The sequence below is a fragment of the Cricetulus griseus genome, chromosome 6, assembly GCF_003668045.3.
Source record: "Cricetulus griseus strain 17A/GY chromosome 6, alternate assembly CriGri-PICRH-1.0, whole genome shotgun sequence".
Lineage (NCBI taxonomy): Eukaryota > Metazoa > Chordata > Mammalia > Rodentia > Cricetidae > Cricetulus > Cricetulus griseus.
The window spans coordinates 61603147-61625864 of record NC_048599.1 but is presented as its reverse complement, the minus strand read 5'-3'; the positions used below and the strand labels follow the sequence as shown (position 1 = coordinate 61625864).

Genomic DNA, 22718 nt, shown 5'->3' with positions numbered 1-22718 from the left:
AAATGTGGTCCCAGGGTCTGCTTATGTAAATACAGTTCTATTGGAACACAGCCTGACTGTTTGTTTACATAATTGTCCATGGCCACTTCAGGCACACAACAGTCTTGCTGTGTAGTTCTGACAGAATCCATCTGGCCTACAGACCCTGAACTGTGTACTACATGACCTTTTACAAGCAAGGTTTGCTAATTACTGGTCCAAGACAATATATCATCAAGTTAACTCCCAAATAAATGGAATAAAGTTCTTAAGCAATAAAGGCCTTAAAGATGTGAGTCAAACATTTCTTCATGAAGCAAAGGAATATTTAACAATACAAAGTATTAAATTGCTAGGCACTAAAGAGTTATTTATTTATTTACTTATTTACATACCTATTGATGCAAGGTGGCTTCAAACTTGAGTTCCTCCTGCCTCATTCTGGAAGCTGAAGTGTGCTACTGTGCCTGCCCCAAAAAGGTTTAAAGTAATAAAAAGAGTTCCTCGAGAACATCTCAATCGTGTTGGTGGCGGATGGCTGCCTAGCCATCCCTGCGAGCGTTCATACAGCAGCAAACAGGAAGGGAAGCAATGAAGATGTTGTTGGTGACATTTGAACTCAAAAGACTCCCAGCAGGACTAAAAGCTGAAAAGTACACTACAGTTGCTGAATCATCGATCTTTAGGAAAGGAACTAGGCCTGAAGTGGGTGGGCATGACTTAACCAGGAAACGCATCGTAGCCTTGTGGCTCAGTCAGCTTTCCTGGAACTCACAGAATTTGTTATGTCTGTGTTTTGACTTGCTTTTGCAGCAAGACCATCAGCTTCCTCACACTCCCCCTGCTCCATGAGCCCCTCCTCTGTCCTTCACAGTGCACTCTCCACAGGGCCCTCCCCTGCAGTGCAAGGACCAAAGCCAGGACTCTGTAGCCCAGTGAAGGCTTTTAGTTAAACAAGCACTGAGTTTGGGTCAGTGGTTGTGACTCAGTTCCTCTAGAGCAGTGGTTCTCAACCTTCCTGATGCTGCGAGCCTTTAATACAGTTCCTTATGTCCTGGTGACCCCCCAACCATGAAATTATTCTCATTGCTACTTCACAACTGTAATTTTGCTACTGTTATGAATTGTAATGTAAGTGTCTGTGTTTACCAATGGTCTTGGGCAATCCCTGTGAAAGAGCAGCTGGAACCTCAAGGGGCTGTGACCCACAGGTTGAGAACACCTGCTTTTGCTGGTGGAGAGATGGATTCCAGGAATGTATCTGCCACCCTGTGTACCAACTTACTTTGTGACATTCAAGTTCAAGGTCAGAGGTCACAATACAGGAATTTGTCTTCTGTATCAGGTCAACACTATGTGGCTAATAGAAGAAAAAAGGGTTGTAAAGGAATAGAACCGAAAGTTGCACTGTAGGCATTATACAAAATCTCTTCTGGCTGATTATTTTGTTTTTTGTTTTTTTTGTTTTTTAAGACAAGGTCTTAGGATAGAACCCAGGCTTTCCTCAAACTCACAATGGTTTTCCTGTCCCAGCATCTTCAGTATCTACAATCACAGGCATGTGCAGCAAGTACTTCATAAATCATATCGTTCATATGAAAAAGAAATCTGAGAAGAGTTTTCCCAGATGAAAACAATCCTTAAAATTGCTCACAAAACTACTAATAAACATTGAAAGTTGCAAAATTGAAGGGATTTTTTCCCCCTAATTTTGCTTATCTTTCTGCGATAGGGTCTCATGTAGTCAAGGCCTACACATCTTGATCATGTACTTCCCATCTTCTAAGTGCTGGTATTAGAGGCCTGCCCCACCATGACTGGCTAAAATATTTCTATCTGACAAATAATGAAAGGACAAGTTATAATCAAACAAACTAAATACCAAATTATGTTTATGCATCCTGTGCAAAACAGCATTACCAAATAATATGAAGAAGCAACCAATGAGATTTTTTACCTTGCGCTGATGAAAGGAAGAAAAGCAATACATGGAAGTAACTTAATTAGTAAAAGTATATTGTTATTTCTATTTCACTTTAGTGGCTTGTTTAGGATTCCCATCATTTTGTGAGTTTTCAGTTTATATCTAATTGCATATCTCTTTACACATAGAAGGCCCTAGGATTATAAAGAGTTGTACGCCAGAAACCCTTGGATCTCATCTGCAATGCCCTCACAGCTGGCCCCCAAGGCCAGCCTGGTGGATGCTTGTTTCCTAATAGTTCCGTGTCTACTCCTCCCACTCTCTTCACACACTCCACTTTGGCCACCTGCTGTTTCCAGATCACACCCAACACTCTTGCCACAAGACATTAGCACTGGCTGTTTCCTCTCTGCAACACTCTCTCAGTTCTTACTGGGACTTTTTTTCCCACTTTCTTCAGATATTTGCCAAAATATTACCTTAACTGACACCCATGCTTCTAAAAACAAACTCTCACCCACATGCCTACAAACAACTCTAATGAAACTTAATGGGTCACAGACACAGAGATCCACACAGACACATGCATATATACAACACGGAAGTAGAAGGGGGAGCCTGCTGGGAAGAGGGAGGAACAGGAGAGATGAGAGAATAGCAGAGGTGGGTATGACCGCAATACATTATTTACGTGTATCAACATGTCATAATAAAATCTACTACAGTGTATAACTAATATATGCTTGTTGCCTGGGTCCCGTCGATGCCTTAGCCCCCAAAATAACACACAGAGACTCTATTACTTACAATACTGTTGGCCAATGTCTAGAGTTTCTATTGGCTGACTCTGTCTTAAGTATTAACCCATAACTACTAATATGTATCTATTTCTCAAGGTCTTATCTTACCGAGAACACAAGACTCATGCGTCCTCTCCTCCCGGGATCACCATGGCAACTCCACTACTACATTTCCCAGAATCCTCCTCTCTAGTCCCACCTATCTTGCTTCCCTATTGGCCAACAGTGTTTTATTCATTAATCAATAAGAGAGACATATACACAAAGGACTTCCCCCATTATATGCTAATAAAAATATACTACAATATTACCTTAGCACAGAGCCTTTCTTGACTCCAATATGAGCTAGTACTGACCTCCAGATTCCTTTGACCTTCTATCTACTCACCTTGCAATATTCCACCTTATTGGTTCCCTTTAATACATTTTTTGCTCATTGAGACAGGATCTCTTTATGTAACCCTGGCTATTCTGGAGCTCACTATGTACACCAGACTGGCCTTGAATTCACAGAGACCTGCCTGCCTCTGCCTCCAGAATGCTGAGATTAAAGGTGTTGCACCATGCTCCACCCAGCATCCATTAATAGTTTACTTGCTTATTCTGACCAACTTATTTTGAGTTTCTCCAAGTAGAATTTATGTAAACATCAACCATGGACCTGTTTACTGTCCATACTCTGGGGCAATGCTTCCCTGGCATGAAGTTGCTATTTGAAAATTAATGAGTAAATGAAATGAAATGAAAAACAAATGAGTTAATGAAACTATTAATACTGAAGTCAAAAGTTTAAAGTAGTTAGTAATAAACACAAGAGTAGACTGTGGCCAGTGTTTGTTTGTGTGTGTGTGTGTGTGTGTGTGTGTGTGTGTGTGTGTGTGTGTGAGCATAAAATACATACATATGAATAATAGTTGTTTTACATAAGTAGAAATCATACATTGTAGGGGAAGCTGTAGCCACGCCTACTTAGGGGCTGGCTACAGGTGTGCCTGACCATGCTTGTGAGGGCGTGGTCAGGGTGAGGTAGGGCGATACTTGCATGGGACTGCATTTTCTCTTTCGGTTTCACTTTTGTACTTGCTGGACAGACTGCTGCCACGCCAGCTGGCTTAGGTTGCTCTGTAAGTAAGGCTTTTCCCTATTAAATACCCTTGTATTTATACCTGATTCCGTATTGGTAATTTCCCACTATAGCTGGTGTCAGGAGTGGGATATTGGAAACCTACACCCCATTTGGGACAGGCTGTGGGTCCCACCTGACCTGCGGCCTTGGCGGGGAAAGGTCCCTCTCTTCACAGGTGTTCCTGGCTCCCAGCCGACCCATTGCTGCTGAGCTGCTCCCAGCTTGGAGACTCACACAGACCTCCTACGGTTTTACCACCGTGTGCTCGGGACCAGCTCGGACTGCTGCCTACCCACACCCGGAGGCCTCCAGCCCTTGAACCGAGTAGGTCTTGGCTTTCAGCAGGGTCCTTGCAGTGGCCTTAAAGCGGCGCCTCATTCAGTGGTTGCAGCCGCAAGGCCGTATACTCTCTAAGATAAGTGCAGCCTCTCTAAGAAAAGTGCAGCCGCTTTTGTGACCTCTCTCCACAGCTGCCACCCACCACTGTCAAACACCGCAGACTAACTGAACACCTGTGCCACCTACTGGTCAAAGATAGTTACTGCATCTGGAGTAGAAATCAGGAAACTATCAGAAACAGAAGTAATCCTATATACATTACACATATCAGATCCCATACGGGTCTGCCAGGCCCACTAGCACAAGGCAATCGTCGCGTCCGCCTCGACCAGCAAGGGAAACGAACTCTTCTTTAAGCAGTTTATTCAGGAACCTTGAACAATCTTCTTCTACTTCTACCTCTACCTCAGCTTCTACCTCAGCTTCTATATCTACTAGCCCCCCCCCCAACCCGGCAAGCCCTTAAAAGCAAGCTCATTAACTCACACCACCTGGCAATCCCAGATAGCAAGCTCATTACCCAATTAGCTCACGCCACCTGGCGATCCCGGATAGGTCACAGCTGGAGGAGGCACACCAGATCCACTAAGCGCTTCCAAATAAGGCTTGTTTACAGCTAAGCTCGGTCTCCCTGGCATCCAACCAGGCGCCATCTTGGGGCTGTGGCTCCCCACAGGCAATGATGAGATTGATTGTTTATTAATTGGAAGTGTGCTAGAAGCCTCAGAATTTCCTAAGAAACATCATGTAAATATCAAAGGTTTGAAAAAGAACTTCTCCATCACTTGGCAACAAGCCAAGGAGATAGTAAAAAACTGTCCTACTTGTTCCTTTCAAAATCAAACTCCATTGCCAGCAGGTTGTAATCCTAAGGGCATTCGGAGAAATGAGGTTTGGCAGATGGATGTCTTTCACTTTGCAGAGTTTGGAAATTTGAAATATGTGCATCATACTATAGACACATTCTCAGGGTTCCAATGGGCTACTGCTCTTAACTCTGAAAAAGCTGATTCTGTTATTACACACCTTCTAGAGGTGATGGCAGTTATGGGTATACCTGCACAAATAAAAACTGACAATGCTCCAGCATATGTCTCTACAAAATTGGAACAATTTTTCAAATATTATAACATAAAGCATGTTACTGGTATACCACACAATCCTACAGGACAAGCAGTGGTTGAGAGATCTAATAGAACACTTAAGGAGATGCTCAACAAACAAGCTTGGAAGACTAAACCCCCCAAACATAGGTTATATAATGCTTTATTAACACTAAACTTTCTTAATGCCAATGAAAAAGGACAAACAGCTGCAAAAAGACACTGGACTACGGAGAAAACTGCTGAACTCAATCAGCCGGTATACTTCAAAGATGAACTAACCTCTGAATGGAAACCAGGACATGTGTTACGTTGGGGTAGGGGTTTTGCATTGATTTCTACAGGAGAAGAAAAACTTTGGATACCATCAAAGTTGATCAAGATTCTAGTGGAAAAGGAAAAACCTCTCGACGAGGACGAATGACAGGTATTCTACTAAGGTATATCTCATAAACTAAATAGAAACACCCCCCCCCAAAGGAAAAGGAAGTGTTTTGCTTTTATCTTCACAGGAAAACTCATCTCCAGAAGGCAAAGGACACTGCATGGGTAGATACTTAAGAAGAAAAGGTATCTATAACCATCAAACGAAAGGAATGTGCCATATGGTAAACTTTACAGCTGTCTCTCAGAGAACTCTATTTCTCTTCATTTCCTAGTCCCTATTCAATTAAACCAATGCTTGATTTAGAGGTGGATTTGGCTTTCCTTCTCTAAAATCCAAGCACATTATTTAACTAAACTTTAGTGTTTCTGTATTGTATCAAGAAGCCAATTGATGTAATACAGAATAAAAGAAGAATTTGGGGACTGTCTTTGTCTTTTCTTGGGTCTTTCTCTCAAGGTGTATACCCTCTCATAATTGTTATCCTCTCATGGTTACATTCCCCAGCATGTGTACATTCACAAGCAAACATTTCTCTGGTAACTGTTTATGTTTGAGTCCCACACAGCCAATGAAGACCTGCCTGACAGCAATCCCTAAACACCCTAGAAAGAACATGGGCCACACCTCCTCAACTGCACTGGATCCGACTTGCTCCATTTCAACGGACACTCCGGCCAGAGGTTTGGGTACTGACTTCAATCAAGTTGAGGATTTCAAGCGAGATTTTCAATCAAGTGAATCCCATCTAACATGGACTGGATACAATTCATTCAAGACTTGCACTATACTAACATTTTCTTCCTACAGGACCCCACATGACTATCATCGTCCCATTTCAGCAGGAAGTAACTTGGAGGATGTTACACTCCCTTTCCCCATTGTCGTTATTTAGGATAATGTATATACCTAGTTAGGGGTAGCTTCTTATTGTTTATGGTTGGGATTGGAAGGAGGTGTTCAGGCTTGGACACCTCTTTCAGATGACTTTAGGGTTTAGTTAAAATAGATAGTTAGGATGCGACATAAGCAGATTGTTGTATCTTCTTATATTTTACCTTTATGATTGTTAATTTTGGATACTTTACACTGTTAAGTTTTAATACTCTTTTAGACTAAATGAGGAATTGTAGGGGAAGCTGTAGCCACGTCTACTTAGGGGCTGGCTACAGGTGTGCCTAACCACACTTGCCAGGGTGTGGTCAGGGTGACGTACAGCGATACTTGCATGGGACTGCATTTTCTCTTTCGGTTTCACTTTTGTACTTGCTGGACAGACTGCTGCCATGCCGGCTGGCAAGGTTGCTCTGTAAGTAAGGCTTTTCCCTATTAAATACCCTTATATTTCTACCTGACTCCATATTGGTAATTTCCCACTATAATACATACTTAAGAAACTGATTCATCTGTGTTGGTGTCCAAGGTCCATGATGTCTCCTGAGACCATGTTAGTGTCCATAGTCTGTGCTCTCACAGGAGGCCATGTTAGTGTCCATGGTCTGTGTTCCCATAGGAGGCTGTGTGGATGTCTGTGGTCTGTGCTGTTTCCTGAAGTCACATTGTTGTCCTTGGCCAGTTTTGCCATCTGAGGCCATATTAGTGCCAGTGGTCTATGCTCCTTCAGGAGGCCATGTTAGCTCAGTGATCTATACTGCCACCAGAGATCATGCTGAGGTCCATGGTTCATACTGATACTGGAGGTCATGTGGATGTCCGTTGTCAATGCCGTGGTCAGATACCATATGGAAGTCTATGAGCCATACTGTGGCTGACTAAAGGGCTAGGAAGCTTCTTTTGAGGTGGAATCGATAACTGCAGACTCACAGTTGAGAATGAGGAACACAGGAGGCTTCTGTAACAACTTCTTTCCCCCAGCCCCCCCCCAAAAGAAACAGTCTAGACAGGAAACCATTAAAAAGAAGTCTTTAAAATTGTTATAGAGATTCTGTAGTATAGCTCTTCACACTTGATGACTTCTCATCGGGTTGGGGGTGGGGAAGGATTCGGGTTTTTTGGTTTTTTTGGTTTTTTTTTTTTGTTTGTTTTTTAAGAGATTGACCACTGGAAGTTTGACTGTGCTCCAGGCAACACAAATTGGACTTGATATTTTTTTTTTCTTTTCTTCCTTTTTTTTGGGGGTGGCCACAAGGGTAGGGGGTGTGCATGGACCTGAGAAGATGGGGAATGCATGTGATCGGTGCATTATATGAAACTCTCAAATAATCAATAAAGACGCTGTGTTTGGAAAAAAGAAACTGACTCATTTGAAGACAAGGTTTTGCTCACGCCTTTAATCTCAGCACTTGGGAGGCAGAAGCAGGAGAATCTCAGTGAATTCAAGGCCAGCCTGGTCTACAGAGTGAGTTCCAGGACAGGCAGGGTACACAGAGAAGAAATCCTGTCGCAAAAGGGAAAAAAAAAAAAGACTGAGTGACATCAGGAGCCTCCAGATTTTATGAAAAAAAAATATTAAACAGCTTGGGTGTTTGATTGCAGGTTTTTCTGAGACATAAAAGAGGAAAGCAATAGTTTTATCAAATAACATCTTATTGAGGCCCAGTCCTTTGGCCAATAACACCTCTTTCACAGTTCCCTGCCACTGGAGCACAAACTGTCCTTTCATGATTGACTTAGACCTGTGACTTACTCCACACAAAATTAATCCTAAGCCCTCACATGCTCCAAATGGGAATGTCAGAGATCACCGGGTTTCTGGCTCCCCATCCAGCTCCGTGCTAGGACAACCTGAGGTATTTTTTGTTATGTTTGTTGGTTGGTTGGTCTGTATCCCATGCTGGCCTCAGTCATATTGAACTTGCTGTGTAGCTGACGACCAACTTGAAATTTTAAGTATATATTTAAATCATATATATTTTTAAGTGTATATATTTAAATTATGTATAATGTTGTATGTAATATATATTTAAAATTTATACTTGAAATATATAGATATCCTTAAAACTTCAATTTTGTTCTCAACTACACTGTGTGTGTGTGTGTGTGTGTGTGTGTGTGTGTGTGTGTTATGTATGTGTGTATGTGTTTGCCCTAGCAAGTGCCTAGATGTCACAGAACAACTTACTTTTAGAAGTTGTTTTTCTCCTTCCACTAAGGGTTCCATTGATCAGAATGATATCATCAGGCGTGCTCTAGGCAAGCACCTAATCCTCAACCCCCTCCTTAGATATCTCCTAGACTCTGGCCTTGAACTTCTGATACTCCTTCCTCTACTTTCTGAGTGCAGACATTATAGGCAAGCATGCACCACCACAGCCAGTCTTACACTGTGCTAGGCATTGAACCCAGGACTACACACATGCCAGGGGAGCCCACCATTGACTGGGCTATATCCTCAGACAAAGGTAAAAATATTCCTTAACTGGCTTAGAAAGAGCTGTAACCAAATGCAAAGACTCCCAGAACCAAGATCTGATGTATCACAATCTAGTGGTGGAGACTTTGCAGAGAAGTTTTATCAGCTCTTCTCTGGATTTTATACTACCTCCCTGACTCATTCGATTTGGGAATTATTGACCATGATTGTTCCTCTTATTTGTGGGTTTTTTATTTTTTTCACACTGATCATGACTTTATTTAGAACTCAGCAAGCAGTACTGCAGAAAAACATCCACGTGTCAGGTTCTAAATGCTGCATCTTAGATTTAGTTGGCAAAGGCCACATTTAGCAAATCAAACATTTTAGTCTTCCATGTACAAGCCAGATACACACTAAACTGTAAAAAAAAGAAAAAATAGTTTCTATTGCTTGAAAATAGCAGTTTAAGTGTAAGGTTGTAAAAAGAATGCATAGATCTTCAATAAAAGAATTAATTGGCTGTCCTTTCACAGCATTGCTTTTTACATCCTAGGCAAGTTACTGGTTATGCTGTCGGATTTAATGGTTACAGCACTAAAAGGCAACTATTTAGGGAAGAGGCAGAAAAAGGAAAGAAGGATGTATGTAAGGCATTTTTTTAAGGTAGACAAGAATTACTCGAGGCTAGCTTGGGTCTCACTGGATAAAAACAATGGACTAAATATTGCGCTCTTGTGTGTGACTAATAATCAATACCCTGGTCATCACCATATTGGTACTCTCGGGGATAGTCATCTGGGTACTCGCCATGGTACTCCTCCGGGTATTCTGCCTAATAATCACTATCACTGATTTCTGGCCCATTTGTTCCTGTGCCCTGGCTTCCATTGTGAATGACAGGTTCTGTGGGCGCGGCACAGTACTTAGGGTCATACACTTGCCGCCCAAGCCCACACATGCTCATTCCTTTCTGGGAAGCAACTTTGTTGGTACCCATCTGTATAGAAATGGTGGAGTTGTCTGTCCACTGGCTGTAATGTCAGCTTCTGGTCGTAGATGTCTCTTCTGGTACCCAGTGCTAACATCCCAGCCTGGCTGGCTCCCTTGTTGGTGCCCATCTGCAGACTAATCGTAGTCTGGTCAAAAGGCTTGTCAGTCTGCATTTTGGGATCATAAAGATACCTCCTGGTCCCATAGGCCGTCATCCCCGCCTGGCTGGCACACTTGTTGGTTCCCATTTGTAAACCAATTACACTTTGGCCAGCCTTTAATTTGCCTTCATTGAAATGTCTTGATTGTTTTTCTGCATACTTAACTCCAATGACAATGGTTGTATGGAAGCCTTTTGTTTTCGCCAGGCCTGCTAGAGCTACCAGCGTAGTCTGAACCTGGGTCATGTTGCCATTCTCAAAAAGATCATTTGTTTCAAATATGTCGTGGGACTTCATACCATAAGCCTAAATAGCTTCAATAAAGTTGCCGATATTCTGCAACTGAGGCCAGTTTAGTGAGGATTCATTGACTTTCTTCACAGAGCCTGGCTGTAGCTTGTTGATGAGTTCGCAGAGGATAATGCCGTCCTTCAAGCCCAGCTGGAAATTGGTGCCAATGCCCATGCCAGTCACCTCTTCTATCCAGTTGCATAGATTTTCCTCTGCTTGTTGATCATACTTGGATGCAATCTTGTTCTTGATTTCGGCGGAGAGCCCATAGGAAGGGCCCTTGTTGAAATGGGTCATGGCGGTTCCGACGATGGGAAGGGGCTACGCTCGGGCTCGGGGGTCTGTCGCCCCCGGTGGTGTCCCTACTACCTAGCCCCAGAGGCAGCTGTGCGGGAGATGCTGGAGCTTGCTCCTCTGCATAGCGGGAGACTCCGGAGCCCGGCTGGGGGACGTGGATGATGCTTCGAGGGTTTGGTCAGACTCGCTTATTTGTGTGTTTCACAGATGGTGAGACTAGTGTACATGAACCTTGAGCAGGAGATAGATAAGACAAATCCGTGCCCTGCCTTTCTGACTGGACAACGAACCACCTCACCTACAAAGATCCTCTCCCTAAGGTTGTTCAGTCTGAATCCACAGTGTAGGACCTGTGGCATTGGTGCTTATAGATGATCTGCGGCATGTTTTGGGGTACCAGGACTGAAGAACCTTAATCTAGAAGAAGACTATCAAGAAACTACATTTGTCTTGTTAGTTTTAAAATCATGCCACCCAAAGGCAACTTGGAGATGTCCCAGTCCATTGATGGAGTGTTTTTGCTTTGCTGTTTGATTTTTTCGTTTTGTTTTTTTGGGGTCTTGTTTTTGGTTTTGGTTTTGGTTGTTGTTTTGTTGTTGTTGGGGATAGAGTCTCAACATGTAGCTCAGGCTGACCTAGAAACTGCTATGTAGCCTAGTTTGGCCTCTAACTCGTGATCTTTTTCTTTTACCCTCCCAAGTTCTGGGTGACAAGTATGTATCACCAAGTCCTGACCTACTGAGAGCTTAGTAGTTTTGGTAGTTTAGGGAGAGGAATTTGTCTGAGATCAAATAATAAGTGAGAGCCTGACTGAGGGCCTGAACGCAGATGTGTCACTTCCAAAACTGACACCACTTTCACAACAGGAAAATCTTCCAATCTGCAGCATTAATTCCCTAATCAGCCTCCGGAGACCTCACAGTCTTTTCTCAATCTCTTGGTCACTCTGGGGACCCTGCAGTAAATCTAGACAGGAACTAGTTTCAGTTTAATGGTGGGTCAGATGAGCAGCCAAAAGAATCCCAGGAAAATGGTTAAGAGCATATATTACCAGGTTCCTCCTCTGCAGATACCAACCAAGACTCAGGCAGGGCTGGCAGAATGTGAGGAGGACAAGGATTGTGGATGATTGTTCTGTATATTTGGGCAAAATTCCCACAATGTGATTAAAATCAGGTGATGGCTCAGTGGGTAAAGGCCCTTGCCATCAACCGTGATAGCCTGAGTTCCATTCCCCAGTTCCACACGGTGGAAGGGGAGACATCATTCCTGAAAGTTGTCCTCTGATGCCCACAAATGTGCTGTGACATGTGTGAATACCCACATGTACAATAAGTAAATTATGATCCTTTAGAAATTAAGTAAAATGTTACTATAATAAAAGAAACTTTTATCCCACTTAACCCTGATTTCTACAGATGACACTTTGGGTATGAAACCATATGCCTTTTCTACAGTAGATCAAACAGAAACAATACAGGCTTGGCAGGCTATGTGGCTGTTACTGCTACCACTCAACATCCCATGTGGTATGGAAGGAACTATCCCAAATACACAGATACATACACACACGGGGACAGGGAGAGGGGACGACAGATATCTTCTAATAAAACTTACAAAAGCAATTAGAGGGAGAGGCTGGACTCAAACAATAGGCTGTACTTAGGTGAATTCTTGCTGTAGCAAACTAGACTATAGATTTACAGTCACATCATTTACCATATTTGCCTCTAAAATATAGAAACAAAAATTAAGGGTGAGTTGTAAAATGATGGTGTGCCAAGTGTGGTGGTATAGGTGGCATAAATGCAATTTGTGGGGAGTTGAAGTAGGAATTTCAGGAGTTCAAGATCAACTTTAGCTGCATAGTAAATTCAAAGGCTATTTGGGCTACATGAGACCCTGTCTCATAATAAATAAATAGTAAGTATCAACAGAAATATAAAGTGATAGCTTATTTAATTTCATATAACAAATTTATACTTAATTTGCTGCTGATGTTAGTTTACAGGAATCTTAGAATTGGAGGGATATGAATCTAGAAAGCTCTATGAGACCTTCCTTTTCATCATTGTCTAAATTGGAGTTGTATGACCACATCAAGCTCTATAACTAAGTTTGCCATGACTGAAATCAAGGGACTTCTGATAGAAAGGAATCAGAGAAAATACTAGGAACCTGGAAAACGTCTGAGATATCTTCACATGGAAGAAGGCTTCAGAAGTGTTATCATCCAGGCAAATGTAAACCAGGCCCCGCCCCTTGGGGACCTAGTGCATATGGCTTGCAGTACCCTGGCTCTGTACAGGTGCAAAGGTCCCTTTAAGAGGCAAGTTCTGCTCACTTCTGATGTCTTTCTTCCTTTTCCCTGAAGAGGCAGATAGGTCTCTGTCTGTCTCTCTGACTCTTTCTGTGTGTATGTGTGTCTCTCTCTTTCTCTTCTCTCTTCCCTTCCCTTACTTCCTTTTCCCAATAAACTTTCCCCATAAGTGCTGCTGATGGCATATTTGTCTTTAACCTGCCAAGGGATCTGCTAAAAGTCCCACCTTCCTATGTTCAGTAACAGGAATGCACCACTATACCTAGTTCAGATCGCTTCTTATAAACATGGAAGTTTCTCTAAGAAAAACCAGGCTATCTCCTTCCAGAACATATAATATATAATGATTGAAATATATAAAAACAAAAACTATTAATTTCTTGCCCTCTCAGTGGAGAATCTTTGATTGGTCAATCTCTTGCTTCCTAGTTCTGCCATTTATGAAACGCTCCCTATGTTCCTTCCATGGCCTTGGGTAAGATATGATTTTCCTTATTAATCACTTTCAATGCCTATATCTGAAGTGGGTATTCAGGGGAAAGTTACTTGCTAGTTTTAGCAATCCCCGAATATTTATACAAGTTTGTATAACCAGGGATTATCTTTGGGTTGGGTAATTACATGCCATTGTTGGCAAGCCTTAAGATGTCTTTCACAGTAAAGTGCCTCTCAAAAATTCAGAAGATCTATGTATTTGCTTCTGGTCGATTCTCTGCATTAGTAACCACAGATAAAGATCTTGTCTAGACACAGTCTTTGAGGATAAGAATTGTTGTCGCCCTCCTGCTAGACCCCATACTCGTCCAAATCCTCCAGTATTTAACTCACACAATTAGGGCTTTGTGTTGGGAAGCTCTGGTTTTACCCGTCTTAAGAGAACCACTTTCCCACCTCTGCGTGTATTAACTTGGCCTACCGAGGACTTCTTGAGCCCCGCAAGACTTCAAAGAATGAGATTCCATTCATTTGGGCCAAAGGTCATACATACATGGGAAGAACCTTCCAAAATTAAATCATACCTTCTCCCCTCTTTGATTACAGCTTAGCTATCTAGCATAAGTTTGCATTTCATTGTAGGATTTTTTTTTCTAACAGCCATTAAAGTAAGCCAACACATGTAAACACCCTAAATGTTTCTCCCCATTTTCCACTCCACAGCAACCCTAGTCAACTCATGATCTATAGTCAAAGACAGATGTGCCAACAGGGTGCTTATGTGTCTGTTATATGGTAAATTCTCCCAGTTTAGGGGAGAGGAGTCCTCAATCTCCATCCTGACCTACCATTTTAAGTCTTTCATTAATCTGTTTCTAGTTCTAAAACCCAAATTTTCTGTCAGTCAGATATGCTGTCAGCTACAGTTCATTAAAAACTAACCATAGTTATGATTTGGGTGTGGTTCATTTGTTCTTCAAAGATCCTTTGTGATTGAGATCTTGGTCCCCAGGGTGACTGTGCTTGGTGACAATGTGGATTTTTTAAAGAGGCATGGCCTAGTGGGAGGTTCTTGAACTATCCAGATATACTCTGGGGAGCGGGGGGGATGGGGGGGGGGGGGCAGTTATCACTCAAACAAACCTGGACTTCCCCATCCTTTCTCTACTTCCACCTCAAGATGTGATTATCTGTTGGTGTTGGCTCAGCACTCTCACCACTACTGTTCACACACAAGGAAGGAACAGCCTCACCAAAAAGCCTATGTTGAGCCATTTGTACTTCGAATATAAAGATTTCCCCAACTGTGAGTTCAATAAGCCTCCTCTTGTTAATAAGTAAAAATAAATAATAAATTATTAGGTATTACGTGTGTGTGTGTGTGTGTGTGTGTGTGTGTGTTATTACATATGTGTGGTCATCTATGCCAACTCATGCATGTAGAGGTCAGAGGACAACTTTGAATAATCGGGTCTTTCTTTCACCCTTTACCTGGGCCCTGCGCATCCAGTTTAGGTCTTCAGGCTTGCACAGCAGGCTGGTGAGCCATCTTCCTGGGACCCATGTCAGGTACTTTGCAGTGGTTAAAAGAAAAAGCACATAGTTAATACACCATAGTTTAAACAAACAAAAATATATTTCTCTACCAAGAAATGCAAATGTGAACAGTGACATTAAGGTCAGCAGGTCCTTAATCAGCATCTCTGTGGTTCTTTTGGCCTCCTCTGTGGTCACAAGGGTATGTCCCACCGTCACACTTTATGCAGACGCAGAAGTAGCAAGTGTCACTCAGAGCACTTCCCTTCAGCTCGTATCTGTTAAGAAGGGGAATTTTTTTCAAACAATCCAGATAGATTTCTACTTATATTTCACTGGCCAGAACTGGTTCCAAGCCAGCCTGCCTACGGGTCCATAGCTGTGCCTACCAGAAGGCTCCTGGCTGGAGGTGGGGGGAAGGGGAGGTCCTGTTAGCAAAGAATAATATCTGTGGGAATTCTATCAATAGTACCACCCACAGTACTGTTCCCAACAGAGGGGATGGAATCTAAGTGGAAAATTTTTTTAATTAAAATAAAAATAAATAAAGCCTCCTGAACCTTTTCTCATGATGCCATCAATTACACAATGCACTTGGTGGGGGTGGGGGTGGGGCTGCAGGAAAACTCCAAAAACAAGAGAAATCAGTTTTCTATTGCTGTATGACAAATGGCCAGCTTGGGGGGGTGTGGGGGGGGGACAGAAACAACACCCTTCTATTTTTCATAGTCTGAAGACCTGTAATTCCAGGAACTGTTTCTCCTGCACCAGGATTCACAAGGTCAAAGCAAGGCTGGACTCCGGGAAGAATGCTTGCATGGACTTAGGCACACAGTTGGTAGAGCTGAGTTCTCATGATGAGGCCTGAGGGTCCCATTTCCTTTGAGACTGTCGTGTTGCTAACATCTCTAAAAGGCTGCTCTCTGGTCCTTGCCTTGGTTTCTCCCAAATTCAGAGAGCAACAGACATGTCAAGTCTTTTCTTTTGCTATAAATTTGACTTAATATGAGTGTGAGTAGCTTAGGCCCACTCTAACCTCCCCACATGCTGGCTTGTTTTATATCAGTTTGACAGAAGCTAGGGCCATTTTGGAAGAGGGCACCTCAATTGAGAAGATGTCCCCACTTGACTGGCCTGTGCTCCAGCCTGTGGTGTATTTTCTTGACTGATGTGGGAGGCCCAGCTCACTGTGGGCAGTGCCACCTCTGCACTGGTGGTCTTGAGTGCTGTAAGAAAGCCAACTGAGCAAGCCCTGAGAAGCAAGCCAGGAAGCAGGGATCCTCCTCCATGATTTGGTTCTCATTCCTACCCTCAGGTTTTCATCCTCAGTGATGGACTGTGACTCGGAAGTATAAGGTGTAATAAACCCTGCCGCCCCTGCCAAGTTGCTTTTGGTGATGGTGTTTCGTCTCAACAATAGAAGCTCTAGTCATGACACCCCATGTGATAGTGTACCGATTAACCACCATAATTAAGTTTCCTAATTCTCTTTTGTTGTGTAAAGTATTAGATGTAATGGAGAAATGCTAGTGGGCAAAAGGTCACATTTTGGAATTCTGTCTGTAACAGTAAGTGCCACCCCCAGCTAAAATCTGAAATCATATCATTCATTGGCTAGAGACAATATATTAGTTTATCTAATTTTAAGATTAAGTTTGTTTCCCAAGTTGTCTTTTTAATGAAATTATTTTAAAAAAGAAAAGAAAACTAAAGAAAGAAATGAAATAACAATGTTTTTAAAGAAATACTTTCAAAGGAGGCAGAGGCAGGTGGATCCCTATGAGTTCCAGGCCAGCCTGGTCTACAGAGTGAGTGCCAGAATAGGCTCCAAAGCTACACTGAGAAACCCTGTCTCGGGGAGAAAAAAAAAAGGAAGAAAGAAAGATTTTCAGGTCAAAATATAACTGGGCATGGTGGCACAAAATTTTAGTTCCAGAACTCAGGAAGTAAAGGAAGGTGGATTTCTGTGAGTCTAGGCCAGCCTGGTCTACACAGAGAGATCTTGCCTTAAAAAAAAAAAAAAAAAAAAAAAGTTGTGCTACACAGCACATCGCCTGTTGTGGATGATAAATACACTGTGTTAGCCTTGCACGGTGGAGCATACCTGTAATATCAGTCCTTCGGACACACAGGCAAGTGTCAGAAATTCAAAGACATCCTTTAGTGTAGCACAGCAATTTTCTCTGAGGTGAAGCATTCCCTCTCAGACCAGCTGTTACTTAAGATTCAGGAAAACTACTAGGCTTAGAAGGTAAACAAAACTCACAGGTTTCAGGAAGCTCCTAACATTCACAAGCTCTCCCTCTCTGGCTCCTGCTCCCAGGATATTAAATATACAGTGGCGACTGCAGACCAGAGGAGCCTGAGAAGAATCTACTGCAAGCTCCAGAGATGCATCTTTCATGTATCATCGTCAGGCTGGGATGGGCTTTTTGATGTTGTGGCTTCCTTCGAATTATTGGTACATTCATCAACCTCACCACACTCCTGGAAGTACCCCCCCACCAAAAAACAAAAAACAAAAGACAATAAAAAACAACTCACTGGTTCACCAAGTTGGAGTTGGGTGGAACCATTTCTTTGATCTGTCATCAGTGTCCTAGATGCTTGTTCATGTCTCCCCAAGAAAAGTCACACAGCACACAACACTTGCCTATGCTGCAAGTTCCAAGCAAGCCTGGGCTACACGAGACCCTGCCAGGGCTGGGGGGGGGGGGGGCGGGGAAGGGGTATGGAGAGGGCAGTTTATCCACAGAAAACAAAATGTTTTCCTTACTCCAATTAAATAATTAGAAAAAAAAGAAAATAGAACCCAGTCCACAGGGCTGAGGAAATGATTGGTGAGAAGAGAAACTTACAGCTCAAAGGTACAGAGTGGAGAATGTGTTCATAGTTTAAAATGTCTAATAAGTTGGAGTGGGTGTGCTCCATGGTGGCTATAATCCGTTGCCTGTTACAGGTAACTTGTTAGGTGTAGAGACAGGAGGATGATTGGAGCTTGGTGGCTGCCAGTCCAGTGACTCATTGAGAGACACTGTCTCAAGTGAAGAAGGCAGAGAATGATAGATAGAACCGATAGAACCGAGCTGGATACCAGATGTTCTCCTTTGGTCTCCTTACATGTATACTGTTGGACACACATACACACAAAGTAAACAAATGTTTTTAAAATGATTATTGGTCTGGGGTCACCAGCACAGCGGGCCACATTTCATAATCCAGAGCCTGGGGTTGGTGTAGAAACATGCTTTAAGCAGGGATTTACAGCTCATTGTAAAGAAAGCAGCACACAGGAGAAGGCTCCCAGGGGGAGGCAAGGAGAGCACAGTGGCCAAACTCCTGTGCTTCACAGAGCCACAGTCACAGAGTCAAGGCATGGAGGACAGACAGAGTAAGAGAGGGGAGACCAAGGGGAAAATACAGGCACCTTGCTGAAGGAACCAGAGCCACTCACCCACCTCTGAATGCCAGTACATTTCAAACAATCCCTAATAGCTCACCTTCCCCAATATCATAGGGAAACACAGACTGTTACTTCCCCAGAGCCTCAGGCTGCCTGACGTGTGACCTTTGGGAAGCCCCTCTCCCTGCCCTTTAAATTACTACATTTAACTAAAGTGTACTCTCTGGGATTTTCCCTGGTCCTGCATTTCTCTAAGCATTTGAGCCATTTTCCCAAGAACAAATCTCCCAAGTTGTCCTCATCCTCTACCATGTTTCTGTGTAAATCCCCCTCACACACCCACTCATTCTCCTCCATGTCCACCCATGGCTGAAGTTTAATCATACTTTTATAGTGGCTTTTGTTCCAGCATGCCTTCCATAATGTGGAGGGAATTTCTGGGCTTTTCACAGTCTTTAAGCTTCCATAACCAGGAATCTGTTGCCTGGACTAAACGAAAAATCTATGTATCTCCTGAGGTGTGTGTGTGTGTGTGTGTGTGTGTGTGTGTGTGTGTGTGTGTGTGTGTGTGTGTGTGTGTGTGTGTGTCTCTCATAGCTCCATATCTTGCCATGAAATTCAAAGGACTACCCATAAGTCTCTCCTCCAACCTTCTCTTTACCTAAGAGAACACCTATCCTTGCAAATTAGACTGAGGGTCATGAGCCGCTATTGGTTCTGTAGGTTGCATTGTCCATTCTCAGGCACTCTTTAGATAAATGCTGCCTCTGAGCTCTTGAAATGAAGCAAAAGAAGTGGAGACAACTGGCATTTCGAAGATAAGCCAGATACTGGCAGAACACTGACAGCTCACTCAGTTGTCTCAAGCAAAGAGGAGGAGGACCAAGGTGTGAGACTGTGGACCAATGGAGAGTGTTGTGGCTTAGATGGACCTTGTCCCCCAGTGGTCAGGATACTGGAAACTTTCACCCCAGACTGTGTAGAAGGGGTGGAACCACCAAAAGGTGGGGCATATCAGGTTACAGGAACTTCACCCCCTGGAGTGGATTACCATGCATGTCAGGCCTGGTAGGAATGGATTAGTTAGTTCTACCTTGAAAGCAGGTTGTAATGAAAAAAGCAAAGTCCTCCCAGTCTGATTAATCCTGTAGCTAGCTCATCATTGGTCTCTGTCTATCTCTCGAACTACTTTCTGCTATGATGCCATCTGCGACGTGATCTAACCAAGAAGGCCCTGACCAAGATTTAGTAGACAGGCCTGGCCGATCTTACACTTTCAGTTCCTCAAAGTGTTTGCTAAAATGCATCCTTTTCCTGGGCAAATTCCACAGCCTTGAGTGTTCTGTTAGAGCAATACGGAAAAGGCTAAGACAAGAGGGAAACTACCTCAACAGAGGAGCATTGTGTTGGAAACCAAATCCTCAATACAATCAACAAAAGTACATAAATTCAGTTCCTCTCAGCCAGAAGCTATGAATCTATTGAAGTGGCTTGCCTTGGAGTTTTATCTTTTAAAATCCACCATACATAGGTTTTTCTGTCATTAAGACTTACGGCCGATTTGTCAAACCCAAGGGACTTTGGTCTACTGTGCCTGTGTCTCTGTGGGATGCATCGTTCATTCTCAGGAACTCCTTAAATAAGTGCTGGCCTCTGAGCTATTTCTTGATTTCACTTGCATATCTTTTTTTAACTGACGCATTAAAAAGATGACCCAGAAAAATTTACAGAGCCAGTATGTATTTGAATACTAGGCAAGGGGTGAGGATTGCTACATTTTCCTGGAGCTAGCAAAAATAGTACTGAGCAATGAATGATGCTAAATGTAATCTAATGATTTGGGGGTTTTGAGACATGGATGCAAAGAAAGGAGAGGGGACGAAAAATCATAGAGTTGTGGCTTTTTATTATTTTAGAATCAAGAGGAACCCAAATAGAAAAGAGATAAAAGTGTGGGCTCTGTCTTGTAATCCCTGCACTAGGGAGATGTAAACAGTATTGTCAGGAATTTGAGGCCATCTTGGCCTTGGAGTGAGATTATATTTTTGGAAAAAAAATTGATCTGACAAAAGAGATGAATTCAATTTTTCTGCTTGAAATAAAGCAATGGGATCCAGGGCCCCACTTCATATCTGATCTCCATTTATCCCTAAGCTGGTCTTCACTTAACTCAACTTGCACTGATCCTTAGAGCAAAGTTTGGGTATCACTGGTGAAAAACACAAGAGTAAATTGCCCAAAAATTTGAAGGCATCTAACTTATATGACCTTTGACTCATGACTAACATGTAAGAGCGTTTCTCTAAAGTCACCTCAAGTCCAATGCCCCTCAGCAGTTGCTCCAGTGACACAGAAGGCAAAATGTCAACATCAAGGAGTCCAATGAGTGACCAGTGACACAGGAGGAAAAAAGAAATCAACACACTTAGCCATACACAAGAAAATCTGTATTAAGAATTAGAGTGTGTTTTATTCTCCAAAGCGAGTGAAACTAAATCTGAGAAAGAAAAATAAAATGTGAGAATGTCCCTGATTGCCTTGTTTATTTTTATACTATTGAATAATACATGTACATTTATACATATGTATTTTGCAAACCACTTGATAATTCTTTGTGGAATGTCATGAAAAATGAGGTAGCAAAGATATTTTAATGGCAAAATGGAAAAGAAAGAAAGATACTTTGGGTGACAGGTAAAGATCCAGAATCAATATGATAAAACCTGGGCAACTGAGTCACTTATTCATCTCATTCATGAGATACTTGTTAAACATCAACTTGGTATGAAGGACCTGCAATCAGGCCTTGGGGACCCAGTGATAAGAGCTCTGCCTGGTAGAGCTACTGAGAGTCTCCACATCTGAAAACCTAAGACCAATAATCATAAGTACCCCTTAGGGTGCTGTGAAGGTGAAATGAGGTCATCTGTGAATATGGCTGCCTTAACTACTTTAATTAACCTTTATTTGTTGGGGAAGGGGGACTCATTTCCTTTCTGATATGTCCACTGAATTAGCTGTAGAAAAAAAATGAGACTTGGTCGTTTGAAAACACCCACACTTATGTTTATCTTGAGCTAGCTGTTCACCCTAATAGCAACAAAACATTTCTTTTCTTATTCCTAGAGTTAGAATCCTGAAGAAGCAACAAATGGATGCAAATATGTATAATTCCAGGACTGGGAAAGCAGAGGCAAGAGGATTGAGAGCTCAAGCCATCCTTGGTTACAATGTAAATTGGAGGCAAGCCTGGGCTCTGTAAGACCCTGTCAAAAGAAAATAGAGGAAGAGGAAAAACCCTGAAGCAAGCTGGGTGTGTGCACATATCTGTGCCCTAGAGAAGACTGTGTAGGATATAGGAAAATTGAGAGTTTCAAGCCAACCTAGGCTATGTTACATAATGAGACCCTTTGTCAAAACCCAAAGACTAATAGGAAACCTGAAACCACAGCTTAGGGGCTATGTGCGTTGTTGTTTTTCAATGTGTGGATGTACAGAGTGTTTGAGACAAGGAATAACATGGAAAGTGAAGGTCATAGGAGTTTGCAGGGCAACTCAAAAGCAGCCATCAGGTTCGGGACAATACATTCATATCTGTAAGAATTTGCTGTCGTTTGTTTTGCTTATTTTTCTCAAGACAGGGTTTCTCTATGTAGCCCAGGCTTTCCTGAAACTCACTCTGTAGACCAGGCTGGCCTCGACTCAGAGATCCACCTGCCTCTGCCTCCCGAGGGCTGGGACTAAAGACGTGTGCCAGCACCACCAAGCTATCCACAAGAGTTCTTAAACAAAGAAAGTCATTTCACTAAGCAGAACAACCCCAGTCTAGTGGCCACTCCACAGGTCGAAGCACATTACCAAGATCAGAACTAGGGATTGGCCCTTGCAGCAGTGGGACCCAAGGTACACCTTGGTCTCCATCAGGCCACCCAGTATAGGGCGACGGTCTAGAATCTAGATGAATCCAGGTACAGGGCAAACACATTAAGATTTTAATAAATAAATGAAAAGAAGAGAAGAGGTCATTTGAGGTAACAGAGTCAGAACAGCAAACAAAATAACCCAATCAATCCTAACCAGTTTTCCCTCGCCTGTTTTTGTTTGCTTTCCTTTTACTTTTTAAGTTTGTTGTTTGTTTTGGTTTTTTTTTTTTTTTTGGTTGTTCTGTTTTGGTGTTTTTGTTGGTGTTGGGGCAGGTAGTAATGGTAGTTTTTCTTGTTGTTTTGGTTTCAGAGGGTTGTTTTGTTTTTTGGTTGGTTGGTTTTTGGTTTTTTCAAGACAGAATGTCTCTGTATAGTTTTGGAATTTGGCCT

General features: G+C 42.6%; 1 long non-coding RNA gene and 1 pseudogene across 5 annotated transcripts in view; both read right to left on the bottom strand.

The window, feature by feature from the left end:
* Positions 1-22718, bottom strand: part of LOC103164261 — a 45192-nt gene that overhangs the window by 5689 nt on the left and 16785 nt on the right. For 3 of the 5 annotated variants that reach the window (XR_003486584.2, XR_003486583.2, XR_003486585.2), the window contains 3 exons: positions 14958-15038; positions 1265-1339; positions 375-531 (listed from right to left, as the gene is read on the bottom strand). This is a non-coding gene — a long non-coding RNA (uncharacterized LOC103164261). Of the gene's footprint in view, positions 1-374; positions 532-1264; positions 1340-14957; positions 15039-17546; positions 17692-22718 lie in introns of those variants that run through there. The other 2 variants (XR_004770542.1, XR_004770543.1) reach the window with 2 other exon arrangements.
* LOC113836412 lies at positions 8782-13023 on the bottom strand (annotated as a pseudogene).